Genomic DNA, 12767 nt, shown 5'->3' with positions numbered 1-12767 from the left:
TGTTTACTTTAATAATCCCCATGAGGTAGGAAATCTATTGAGGGTCTACACACTCGCCCCCTCGCTCAAAACACAAATTACAGTTTCTCTAGCCCAATGTTATAGTCCCGCCCCATGCTCTCATTGGCATGGCCTGCAAGCTCCAAATGTTCCTTTATGTACGCCCCTACCAGGAACACGAGATCCTTTTAGTTTCTCAAGTTTGACGTCGAGGTTAGAGTCACAGGATCAATTTGCCCCCTTAATTGACCTAGAGTTCTGTGACTGACTGAACAAGGGGACTGAAACCAGTGCCCCAACTTCTCCCAATGAGCAATCATGTATCTCAGTCGTACCGGGCATTGAGGTCTGGCAGAACCTAATGGAGGGGGGAGAAACTGTTAAGTCAACAATTATTAACCCCCCAATAAGTAACCTAAGAACTCCGGTCCTGGAGGAACGGATGGGTAACCGAAACCGAGGGGTACGAGAAGCTGCATGGAATGTGGCAGGCCTTTTAAATAAGATGGTTAATGACGAGTGGGTCTCATTATGGCAGGGCAGGGATATAATATGCTCTCAAGACACCTGGCCTTCAGGTCCAATATTTTTTAATGGCTACCAAACCTTTCAAACATACGCAGTTCCTTCCTTGTCAGGCAGATCCAAAGGGGTTTGGTAACCTTAATTTCGAACACTCTAGCTATTAAGATTATTAAATCTGATCATTCCTCCCCCTTTTTCTACTTCTTAGCATGGGTGGGAGGGTGGCAGCAAGCTTGGATAGTGATACATTTATATAACAATAACTTTGTTGGGAGTATGGCATCAGTAGTACATTTATTTGAGAAGGAATTGGAAATCTCTATCAGGGCTCTATCATTTAAGGACTTCAACATCTTATGGTTAGCGGGATTTAAAGTCCAACATTGTCCATTTTTTATGGGAGCTGTTTGCGGTCTGATCGATATGGAAGGAGAACCTTAGATGCATTTCACGTATCACAACTATGGGAACACCCTAAATAGATTCTAGCCCCGAAGAACTTGGAGGTCTATACCAGAGTGGCATCCGCTGGAGGAGGTCTTGAAGCAACCATCTTTTGAGGTGAATCCCACCCAACTATAGATTTCATAGTTGCCTCTTCGAACATTTGTGGAAATATTATCCACACTGACACCACTCCATCCTACTTTAGAGATCATGCCCTATTATCTCTTGAGCTGTCTGGAGTCGGACTCTCTCCCCGCCACTCTATGAGGGTATGAAAAACAATTCTACCTAGGCAAATTGGGTACCAACTTAAATGGGATAATACAGACAATAAGAGAATCATCCAACAGGTCGTACCTAATAAGCAGGACTTGATCATGACACCCTAATTGCAAACTTCCTAGAGAAACTTGAGGAGATTAAATTGTCTTTTATTCGGCCTAGAACTAACAAGGAGAGGACAGATATCCAATGGTTTGAACAGACATGCTCGAGGGCACTCCGAGACCTCCATAGGGCTCTAGAAATGTCCCCTAGAAACCAGCCCCTAATTAAGAATCTATGGGTGGTGTTCAAAAAAGCCTGGAAAATAGGGAAACTGAGATAAAGGAAGAGGCCTGCGACAACCTGGTAAAGGGCGCAACCTTTCATAGTAGCATGGAATTTTGGAGGGTAGTAAACGCACCAATCTTTAAGAAGGACACAAAAAAAACATTGGACAACCATGTGGACGAAGACACTTGGGTCGCACATTTCGTAATGAGGGTCGACCAGTCCGATGCTCAAGAGCCTCTGGGTTCCCCCATGACCTTTACCCTGAATGAAATAAGATTTGCCTTGGCCAAGTGTGGTCGTGCTAAAGCTCCAGTCCCAGATGTGGTTCCTATTGATTTCTTTCTCGAACACCAAGATCTCTGCGCCCCAGTGTTAACCATCATATTCAAAAACATTTCTAAAAGGGGTCCTCCTACTTCATGGAGAACAAGCATCGTCATCCCAATATTCAAGAAGGGGGATAGATCCAAACCCCAGAATTGCTACCCCATTTCTCTTTTAGACTCCATGGCTAAACTGCTGGGGTGTGTGCTATTGAACAGACTAGAAGACTGGGCATGGGAAAATAACAACTTAATGCCAACTCAAGGGCCAAGGCACGATCGACCAGTGCTTTAATCTTGGTCTGACCATCGCCAAGTATTCCACGGCAAAAAGTGGGAAAACCTACATGGCATTTATGGACCTATCAGCGGCTTTTGACTGCGTGAGCCATGAAAAGCTATGAACATTTATGACTGAGATGGGCATTAACTCCAGGTTAATCATTCTTATCCTCAAATATATTCTCAGGTGACGGCGTGCGTCCGATATGGAAGGGATGGGGAATGCACTAGACCCTTCCAGATTATGAGGGGAGTCAGAAGAGGCTGCGTCCGTGCCCCATTTTTATTTTCATTGTACACAAATGGGGCGAAAGCCATCCTAAAAGGATCCACAACAGATGTCCCCTCCTTCCCCCCAGTCACACTCCCAATCCTGGCCTGTGCGGATGATGTCGTCCTCATAGCCAGAACAGGTGTAGCGCTTCAATATCTAATAGACGCTTACGCAAATTTCATGTCTTCCCTGGACCTACATGTAAATGAATCAAAAACCTTCATCTTAGTGTCGGGTTGCCTTCCATCATAAAAGCTGCTATCATTTTACATTGGGTCATGCAAACTAGCACTGTTAGAGACTTTCTCTTATCTAGGAGTTGTTTTTGACAGCAAACAATCCTGGTCACACATGGTGAGTAGTAGGGGGCTAGCTACGGAGTACACTTTGGCTGCAGTCTCTAATTTCACTAGGAAATTGGCTCAAGACCAATAGCGATTGTAAAAAATATATATAGCGCCAAAATGATCTCAGCCGCTACATATGGGGCAGTGGTGTGGGGTATAGCTTTAAAAGAACCACTCCAGAATATCGAGAATGGCTTCTTTAAGAGGTTTGCATCGCTCCCCCCCCATTCTCCAACTATGTCACTCATTTAGAGCTGGATATACCCTTTGTTTCTGACTTGGTGAGATTAGCCCTGATAGTGTTGTGGCTGTCAATTTGGAAGAGAGATACAGTGGACCTCAACCGGTCCATCATACGAAATTGCCTGGCACTAGACAACGCACGTAAAATTCCTTGGTTAGAATATGTTAAATCTACTTTGTACTCCCTAGGCGTAGCTGAGTTATTTACGAACACGAGTTCCTGCTCTACCTTTCCAAAAAAGAGGCTACAAGATCTTTTTCTAACAAAAGCTACCTATGAGAGGAAGGAACTCCACTGTTCTAGCACTGCAGTTAAATGATATAATACGATTCCTCCTCTAATGAAGGGAGATTATCTGTATCTAGACAGTTGTCAGCTGAAAGACAAGAAACAAGGATAAATGACTTCATAGGTAGTTTGCAAGGTAATAGAAAGAGTAGGATGATGACAGACAGCGTAAATATTGAGAATCATTAGACATCAAGCTAACCAAGTATCTGTGTTTCTATCTAGTACCAACTCAACCAAGAAAACAACTGAATTGCAGATTCCATAAGGAGGCCAACGCACAAGAGAATAGTTAGCCACAAAGCTAGGACAGGTACAATTCTTTTGGGGCTTAGAATATGACTAGGAATGTGAAAGTATAATTTCTAAAGTTAGTTCTTTTGCAGGAAGAGTTGGCAAGAATGATAGCGGTCCTGTCCAGCTGAAGAAGACGTGGTGTTTCTCTTTTCTTCCCAATCCCCTTTCCCCCCTCTAGTTGCCTATATATATATACGTGTACTGCTCTGGTAACGGAGTTGAGGAATTGTGGAACAGCCATCGGCTCCTCCGGAAGCTTGAGGTTCTGGGACAGGTACTTGACAGAAGGTCTGTTTCCATGATTTGCTTTGGAGAATTGGGGTTGTCATGTTCTGAAGTTGCAGACACCATCTGGTACCCTGTAAGGTTTAAGGGGCCAGACAGTGCACTCTGAGCTAGCCAGGACTGAGGTCAACATATTGTGATGGTATGAGTGGACACATTCCTCATAGTTTTGACGCTTATGTTGCCTACATGCACCGTCTCACTGAATCAGTAAGAATTGTGCAACAATATTTCATTAAAAAAACTAAAATAATGGCTTTTCAGTGAAGCTTTTCTTTAGTGCTGGTCCTGCCTTTCCTCAGATTTTCTTGAGAGATGAGCCTATTAATTTATGTCTGCAACTTCAAGTGCCATAAAGCCATTTCAAATCATTTAGTGCTGTATGAATTCACACTCAGTCCATCATATTAAACATTACTGACTTTATTCTTCTACTATTTTCTCTCCCTTGTATTTCTGTTTTGTGTATGGTTATGGTGAATAAATAAATATTAGAAGAGACACACACACAAAGGCAAAAGATCCTCCCACACCCCAACATTGTACCAACAAATATTAAAGCAAACCAGCTTTCTTTATAGTTGAGTTTTTCAATACTTATTCATGTGTTGTATGAATGTTGGAGCACAGTAGTAGAAAATTGAATTACCTGGCACAAGGAATTTAAATGATATACATTCCTTAGTGATTTAGATGCCTTAGTTTTCACTATTGACTTTTTTCCTTGTGGTATGTTATGCGGGTCTTCCCTGATCATCACCCAGTACATTTTCTTTGGCCTCATGGAAGCACGGGTAGGTCAACTTACCACCTTGAGTGAGGAAAGAGGCAAATTCTGACCTCCATATCTCTCTCAAACTTAGATGGAGAAAATGTTTGTTCAGCATCTAACAAACCTATCAGTGACAGTACAGGTCATTGATTTACTACTCTTTTCCTCAAAGTGAGCACATATGAGAAAGGCACAAGGTTATTCTATCTATATCAAAGACAAGTTTAGCTTGGGGTTTATGAAAAATCACTAATGCGGATATGAACACAACAAAAGTGATTAAATATAAGCAAACTGTAAATACTATAAAAGCAGGCAACATGTCACATTGTGAAGACTCCCTTCATATTGCGTCCAAGCAAATAAACAGTTTAACAGAAAAAGTCTCCCATTCTATTATGGTTCAGACTCTAGAGAATTGTCATTGCATACGTGAACTTCATTGATATTTTGCTGTTGAAAATCCTTTCTACAAGACAAGGCTACATTTTGTCTAGGTGCTTCACCTGTTATCAGTAACAGTCTTGTATTATATTGAGAACTGCTTTGGTCTTGAAATGAAATGAAAGTAGCATTTAAAAAATGGTCTTCTAGAATCTGAAACTTCTCTCTGTCCCCAGATGATTCACTGTATTTATTAAAATTTCCAGGTCGCAGACACCTGAATAGTAAATTATTCAGTGTGCTTTGTGAATGTCCAAGCTGACAGTCAAATCCTAACAAAAGCAATCCGACAGACGGGATGTGTTGAGAGAGCAGAACTCTAGAGGATAAGTGTCCCATACTTGTTGCTCGACTCAATCAATCAATCAATCAATCAAGAAAGCTTTGTTCGAATGTTTTAGCAAAACAATCATAAAAGCACAATAAAAAGAAAAAAGTCTTTACACTCTTTCATTAAAAACATTTTGTGAGTAAAATAGTATTAAACTTAAGGAGCTTTTGATAAGAACTAATCAAATATTGAACAGTTGTTTCCTATAAAAGAGAGTTTTTTTCAAGAAAATAGTGACACTATAAATTCTGTACTCATTGTCATGTAATTGCAAGGCCAATAGGGCTGGTCAGCATTGACGTAATCCAAACTGTTGAAAAATAGAGTTTAAAAATGTGGTCCGTAATACAGAATAATATTTACAGAAAAGAATAACATGAATCGTGGTCTGTAATGAAATGTTATCACAAGGGCAAGGTGAAAGATTTTGAGACCAATCGTTCATTGTGGGAAATGTAACAAGGCGGTGAAAAGTTCCCATCCTAAAGCGGGTCAGCAAAAACCTTTCATAGGCGCTTTGAACAATAATTAAATAAGGTTGAATATTAAAAGTACTTAAAACCATCTGGTTATGCAAGACTGTTGGTTTCAGAGTCTCTGTGGTCATTCTGGCAGACTCTAACAGAAACAACCCCTCTTGTTTTAGTTCTTTCCTTGAAATAGTGCCGAGGGTACTAGGATTAGTAAAAAATTCTGGGTGGCCGAGGTTGTTTAAAAAGTTAAAAATATATTTAAGCCATGGTATCCTCATTGCTCCCTCCAATTTCATAATGTCTGAGAGGAAGTCTCTACTCACTTTGGCCTCTTCTTTAAGCCACAATCTGTGCCACAAGAGCACGGGTTCAATCTTGATTAGGCCAGAAATAAATGACAGGCCTAATTCAGCATGACAAACACTTGTGGCACAGCTATTTGGTACAGATAAAATATATTTTAAAAACGAGTTTTCTACTCTTTGAATTGGTAAAGGGTAAGCAAATCCCCAGACTCCGCTCCCATAAATTACCACTGAGACACATGTAGCCTTGTAGATCTTTAAAAGTTCCACCAGTGGTCTTTTGCCCAGTTTTCTTGAGAAGGCAATTATAGCAGAAGTGGTGTGTACAGTGCCAATTTTTTTGCGGAGACTGCTTGTACCCATGTATCATTAGAAGCAAAAAGAATACCAAGGTACGAAAACTTTGTATTGACCCCGATTTTTTGGCCTCCCATAAACATATCCTTTCGTTTCTTGATGCCTTTACCACAACGCATAATAAAGGTTTTACTTGTGTTCACCCTTAGGCCTAGCTGATTCATAAAATGGGAGAAGCTGTTTAAGACTCGCTGAAGGCCAACTTGAGTACGGGACATCAGCACCGCGTCATCTGCATACAAAAGCGCTGGAATTGGACGGCCCGCTACTGTAGGGAAGTCCTGATTGTCGTTCAGGAGCACCTCCCCCAGCCCGTTTATATACAGATTAAAGATGAACAGAGCCAAGACACATCCCTGTCTGACTCCGCTCCTGATCGGAAAGGCTTCTGAGCATTCAACCCTTGTGCCATAACGCACAGAGGCCTTAGCGTCACAATAAAAGCGTTTAAGAAAGTAAATAATGTTTAAAACGACTCTCTTAACTTCTAAAATTGACCACAATTTAGTTTGGACCACACAGTCAAAAGCGGCTGTGAGATCCACGAATGCTAACAACAGGTGCCCATTCCTTAACCTGGTATATTGGTTGACTCAAGCGAGTGTCACTAAAGGAAAATCCGGTTGGTTTGCTTTTGTTAGGATTTAACTGTCAGCGTGGACATTCACCAAGCACACTGAATAATTTACCATTCCGGTGTCTGTGACCTGGAAATTTTAATAAATACAGAGGATCATCTGGTTCTTGATGCGTGTTTGACCAGCTTCATGGGTCGAATGTAATTCTCCCTTCACCGTCCTGAAGATGGTCTAATGGACTCACATGCCATCAAGACCGAAACTTATTTTCTCCAGTTATTTACTCTGTTAGGAACTGCTTTCTGCTTTTTCAGATTCTTTTTCTGTGTTTATAAGTTTGAAATAGATGCCTACACTAATGATTGGAAGGTTACCATTTCAGTCTATGATTTGTTTTGACTCTGTCATTGTGTTTTTGTTATTACATTGTGTACCCTTTTTGTTTACTCACATTAAATTAGCAAAAGAATTCAGAAATACATACCTGTGTTTGAAAATGTTCATTATATATTAATTGTGATGTAAATAAGTGAATTGATTTTTTTATTTTTCAGAGGTTTGTCACCAATTGGGGCTTAACCATAGAGTAATTTGCTGAAATAGTATTACTGAGAACTCTAAATGAAATCCCTTGTAGGCACAGTTACTTATTACTACTTACAATTCCCAAGCCACCTAGCGCAGATTGGGTTTCCCACTGTTTTTCTTATTGCCTATGGATAAGAGCATCATGAGGCTGGACAGAAGCCAGGAAGAGGTGGAACATCAGGATATCTTGTAGTATAAATATACTATGGCAAACTTTCCATTCACAGCAAATATCCATTGGTTTCTCCTCACATGGGAGTGTTAAGTTCAGCAAGGGTCTATGGTGGTAATTCAGATAAGAAACCCCAAGGGATCTGTTCTCTTCTTCTTATATTGATCTGCTGGTCATTCTATGACAGTAAGAGGAGCGCAAACTGTGGACTGCATGTATCATGATGCAAAGTAGCAAACATTTCTGGGATATGATGTAGTGTCTGGCCATACCCTTTTCCCTGCCCAAACTGATTTTAATGACCTCCTCAACCATTTATCACACGTTCCTAATGTTCCTTTTGTAAAAATTGCATTCCGGCCCATTGATTACACTTCATCTGGCCAGAGAGTATGGCCAGAGCCAGAGAGTACGGGTGTGGAGAGAATGTCCGAAGCCAGAGATTCCGGCCTGACTGTGGATGTAAAAATACGACTCGTAAATGATCTCTGTGAATACCAAAAGTTGTACAGTTAGATTTTGTCTCAAATTGCCTTCATGAATCAGGCCCATACTTTTATTTAATTGACCTAAGGGAGAGTTACTTTTGGATCCCCCACATGTCTGTGGGGATCAGTGTGTGCCCATTCTGCCCCATTATATGTCCTTTGAATTTCTTTTTCAGTACTCTGGGACTGAGTCCACCAGTCCTGTAATGGCACTCACAACATTTTCTTGAGTGTTGCGACCAGACCACTAGGTCATTCAAAACAGTAGGACCAATATTGCAATACTGAAATGACCAATGGGAGAAAAAACTCACTGGACCAATGAGAATAGCCTATTTAAAAAGAAAATTGGGGACTCCTGCAGGACTATGTGTCCAGTGTACCTAACTTTTTCTGAGCATTAACCCTCTACATGCCCAATCTAAGCCCCTCTTTAAATGCTAATTTCTTTAAAACACCTGAATGGGTTTACACAAAGTCACAAAAAGCATGCTATTTAAGTACAGTTCTAACTTCTTATCAAATTTGATGTAATTGTTCAACTGTTTTTTCTGTGTCAGAAAACAAAATTTTTAATTGGATTAACACACTGACTCACACTTGGCCTTTACTTGACAGATCGGTGCAAAACTTTCCAGGAAGGAGCCAAGGTGTGTGAACTTTTTTGGGAAAGTTTTGTGCAGATTCGTCATACAACAACAAAATAAGAACGATGCAAAAATACTCTTCTTATGAAAGTTGACCTAACTATAACTACACAGTTGCAATCTCCACTGTATAGTATGTGCTGTGGCAGTGTAAAAAATAAGGCCCAATAACATATGCTATTTAGAGCAACAGTACTAATGAGCAGACATTCAGGTATTTATTGCAAAGGTCAAGTTCAAATGTTTTACCACAGTACAGTAAATTTGGCAGGAGAAAAGCACTTTATGACATGTAGATTGTCGGTAACAATTACTTTACACAGAGAAACAACTCTTTTATTAGTTGAAAGGGCTTTTCAATGTTGTGTTGGGTTCTGTTATGTTATGCCATGTTATGTGATGTGACGTTATGTGATGTGATATTATGGTATGTTATGCTATTCTATGCAATGTTATGTTATGGTATGTCATGTTATGTTATGTTATGTTAAGCAGAACTGCTAAGGAGCATGTTCGCCAATGGTTTTGTAGTGCTGGAAGGCTAAGGGATCGAGAAGCCAGAAGGAAATCTACAAATCTAACTAATAAGAATAGTCCAGTCTGAAATGGCAGGTTTCAAAAAAAATCCTACAAAAATGTAACCATTCTTTTTAATCTCAAAGGATCGTAACATACGCAAAGGCCTATATTTTATGATTTTCTTTGCTAAAAAACGTGATCCAATCCCTAAATAGAGTTCAAAGTCATAAAGCCGTTTTTGAACTGCATCCTTTGCCTAACAGGCAACCAGTGTATCTGTGTTAGAATAGGGATTCCATGAGAGTGGCTAGGTAATCTGAAGATAAGGCGGGCTGCTTCATTTTGAACCACCTAGAACCCAAGGACAACATTTTTTGGGAGGGCTGTATATACAGAATTGGCATAGTCCAGCTGTAACACAACCGTGGTAATGATTACCATTTTCAAGGCTGCTATGGGGAAGATGATGGATATGTTTTCCTTATGGTTTTCAAAGAATGTATACATTTGGAGACTTCTCCAGTCTGAGGTGTGGTGTGGTTTTTTCTTACTGCACAAATTTAGCACATTGCAACCTGGCTTTGTTTAAATAACTTTTGTTAAAAAATATTTTCATGACATAAAGCATATAAACAGGAGTGCTAGTTAAATCTATCTCGGCTCAAGGCTTCACCTTTTGTGAGTCATGGTCCCTTCCAACACTCAACTGTTGCAAAAAAATGCCATACAACACTCTGCACATATATATTCATAGCACTTAGGGCCATATGTAGGAAGCCTAATACCGGTCGGTAACGGCCGAAATTCGGCAAATATCCCGTTACCGACCGGTATTGAGGCACTTGAGATGTAGGTGGCTGATTTCTGGATTCGGTATTTACCGAATCGGAATTTTAAGAAATCGGTAAAATACCGATTCGGTAAATACCGAATCCAGAAATGCTATGTAGGGGGCACTCAAGTGAGTGCATAGTTGGTGTCTGGATTCGTTATTTACCACCAACTACAAGTTGATGGTAAATGACGAATACCTTTAAAAAAGTATTTTTGTGCAATTTGTGAAGTGCCATGTGGCAGACATACATGCCCTTAGGGCATGTATGTGCGCCACATGTGCACACATGCACGAATCAGGGGTGCAACAGGGTGTCAATGTGACACCCTGCCACCCATGATAATGCCTCCCCTATTACCGATTCGGTATTTACCGAATCGGTAATAGTAACTGGCTTCCCATTCATTCCTATGGGCCTCCAGGCCAATAGGAATCAATGGGAAGGGATGCATTATTACCGATTCGGTAAATACCGATTCATAAATACCGATATTTACCGAATCGGTAATGATTACCGATTGATTACCTACATACTATTTACCGATTCATAAATACCAAATCGGTAAAATTCGATATTTATGAATCGGTAAATGTTAAGCTACCTACATATGGCCCTAAATCTCATGCACAGACCAAGATGATAGAAGGTTAGAACTCTAAGACACTTCCTTTGACCTGCCAGCCAGACAGTTTGTTGTTTCAAGAATCATCATGCAGATTTCTTACCTTTGCATGAAAATGACATAACAATTATGCAAATTGAATGATTGGAATGAAAACAAACGTTAGTTGCAACATGCAGCAAAAGGGTTAATATAGCAATCAGAAAAAGTAACAGATATCAATTAGATGACAGTTGTTCATGACGTATCATTGTGGACCTGACTACAAAATCACAATAGGACTCAAAGATTTTCCAAGAAGCAGCTATGTGTATGGTCTGCAAATCTGCCTTGTCTTTTAAAAGCAATGCAAGCCTGTTGTCTTTGCTAATGCTGTTCTGCGCCCCCAAAAAAGAAAATAATGCTTGTTTGCTGAAGCTGAACAGCATCACCAACAAGCATTTGCAATGCAATCGGTCTTGCTTTTAGGGCCTTACAAGTATTTAGCCATGCAATATGGCGACTGCCCGTATTTCTTTTCTATTTATATAATTTAGTAGCATTTGCGGCATGCCAAGCTTTAACTTGACACAGCCTTGCCATAGTACCTATTCAGTAATCTCCAGACCAGAGAGGAAACAGGTGCACATCTGAGGGTTTTGGGGGGGGCATTTAGGAGCACACTGGCACAATGAGTGACAAAGGGGTTCAACCCAAAACTCTGCATCTGTTGACGCATGAGTAGAACCAGTTCTTCTCCTTGCACTGCATCAAACGGTCCCATGCTTTGGAGCAGCGCTGACCTCATGTGCTCCTACAAGGCCTTGCAAGAACTGGGCTGTTACTCTCCTCTTCTAGGCAGGCTCTGCGCCACAGGCTCACTTTGCATCCCTATCCACAGCAGGAAGGGCTCACATTCCCTCACAACAGGACAGAAGCACTTCTAGAGGGATCTTGATCCAGACTTAGTCTGGTAGGGTACCAGCAATCCACAGATCCTAACCCTGGAATGCAGCAGTCTTCACAACGACACCGGCGTGGAGCTTCTCTCTGGTCAGTGAGAATATTTGGAGCACTGCACTGGGCATGGAGCCGACCAATCAGCTGTGACTCATAAGGTCAACAACAGAGTTGCAACTAGAGCCAGATTTTGGGGAGGGGGATAATTCTACCAGCAATAGTCAGAGTGGAGATGCAGGGGCTCTAAGAAGGGGTGAAAAAACAACAAAGCCTCGTTAACAAGTAAATGGTCTTCTAAAGACCTGTGAAGTACTCGGGTGCAGCTGTGTGTGTGCCCAGGAAGCTGTCTCAGCCCGGGTTGCCACCCACGGAAGGGGAGGGGGCGGGGGGCTGACGCCTTATGAGCCCAATGGGCATTGAGCACCTGGTCAACAATGAAGGGGATTGTTCCAATCAAAACATTCCTCCCCGTGTGACCAGGGCAGCCATGCTGGGGGCTTGCTAGAGCTCTCTTTGAGATGGTTTCAGCTGGGTCAGGTGTGTATGTGAAGTAGACTAGGGTGGAGAGGCCAAATCCTCTGTGACAAAGAGGAGTGAGTTAAAATGGTGGAGCCAGGAGCACTTGCAGCAGAGGGGACAGTAGGTAGTCACAAAAGGAGAAATGTGACACCCCCACCCTCAAGACATTGTGACCCTCTACAGTAGGAACCGAAGACAAGGAAGAAATATTCGAGTGCAGGTGCCCAAGTTAACAAAGGACCTGAGCACAACAAAAAGACCCAAGGCCTTCTAGTGTCTCCTGCTGCCCTTCAAAAGCAGGGAAGCCAAA

This window comes from Triturus cristatus, chromosome 3_1 (assembly GCF_964204655.1).
Source record: "Triturus cristatus chromosome 3_1, aTriCri1.1, whole genome shotgun sequence".
NCBI lineage: Eukaryota > Metazoa > Chordata > Amphibia > Caudata > Salamandridae > Triturus > Triturus cristatus.
The sequence above is the reverse complement of the archived record's forward strand: the minus strand, read 5'-3'. Positions refer to the sequence as shown.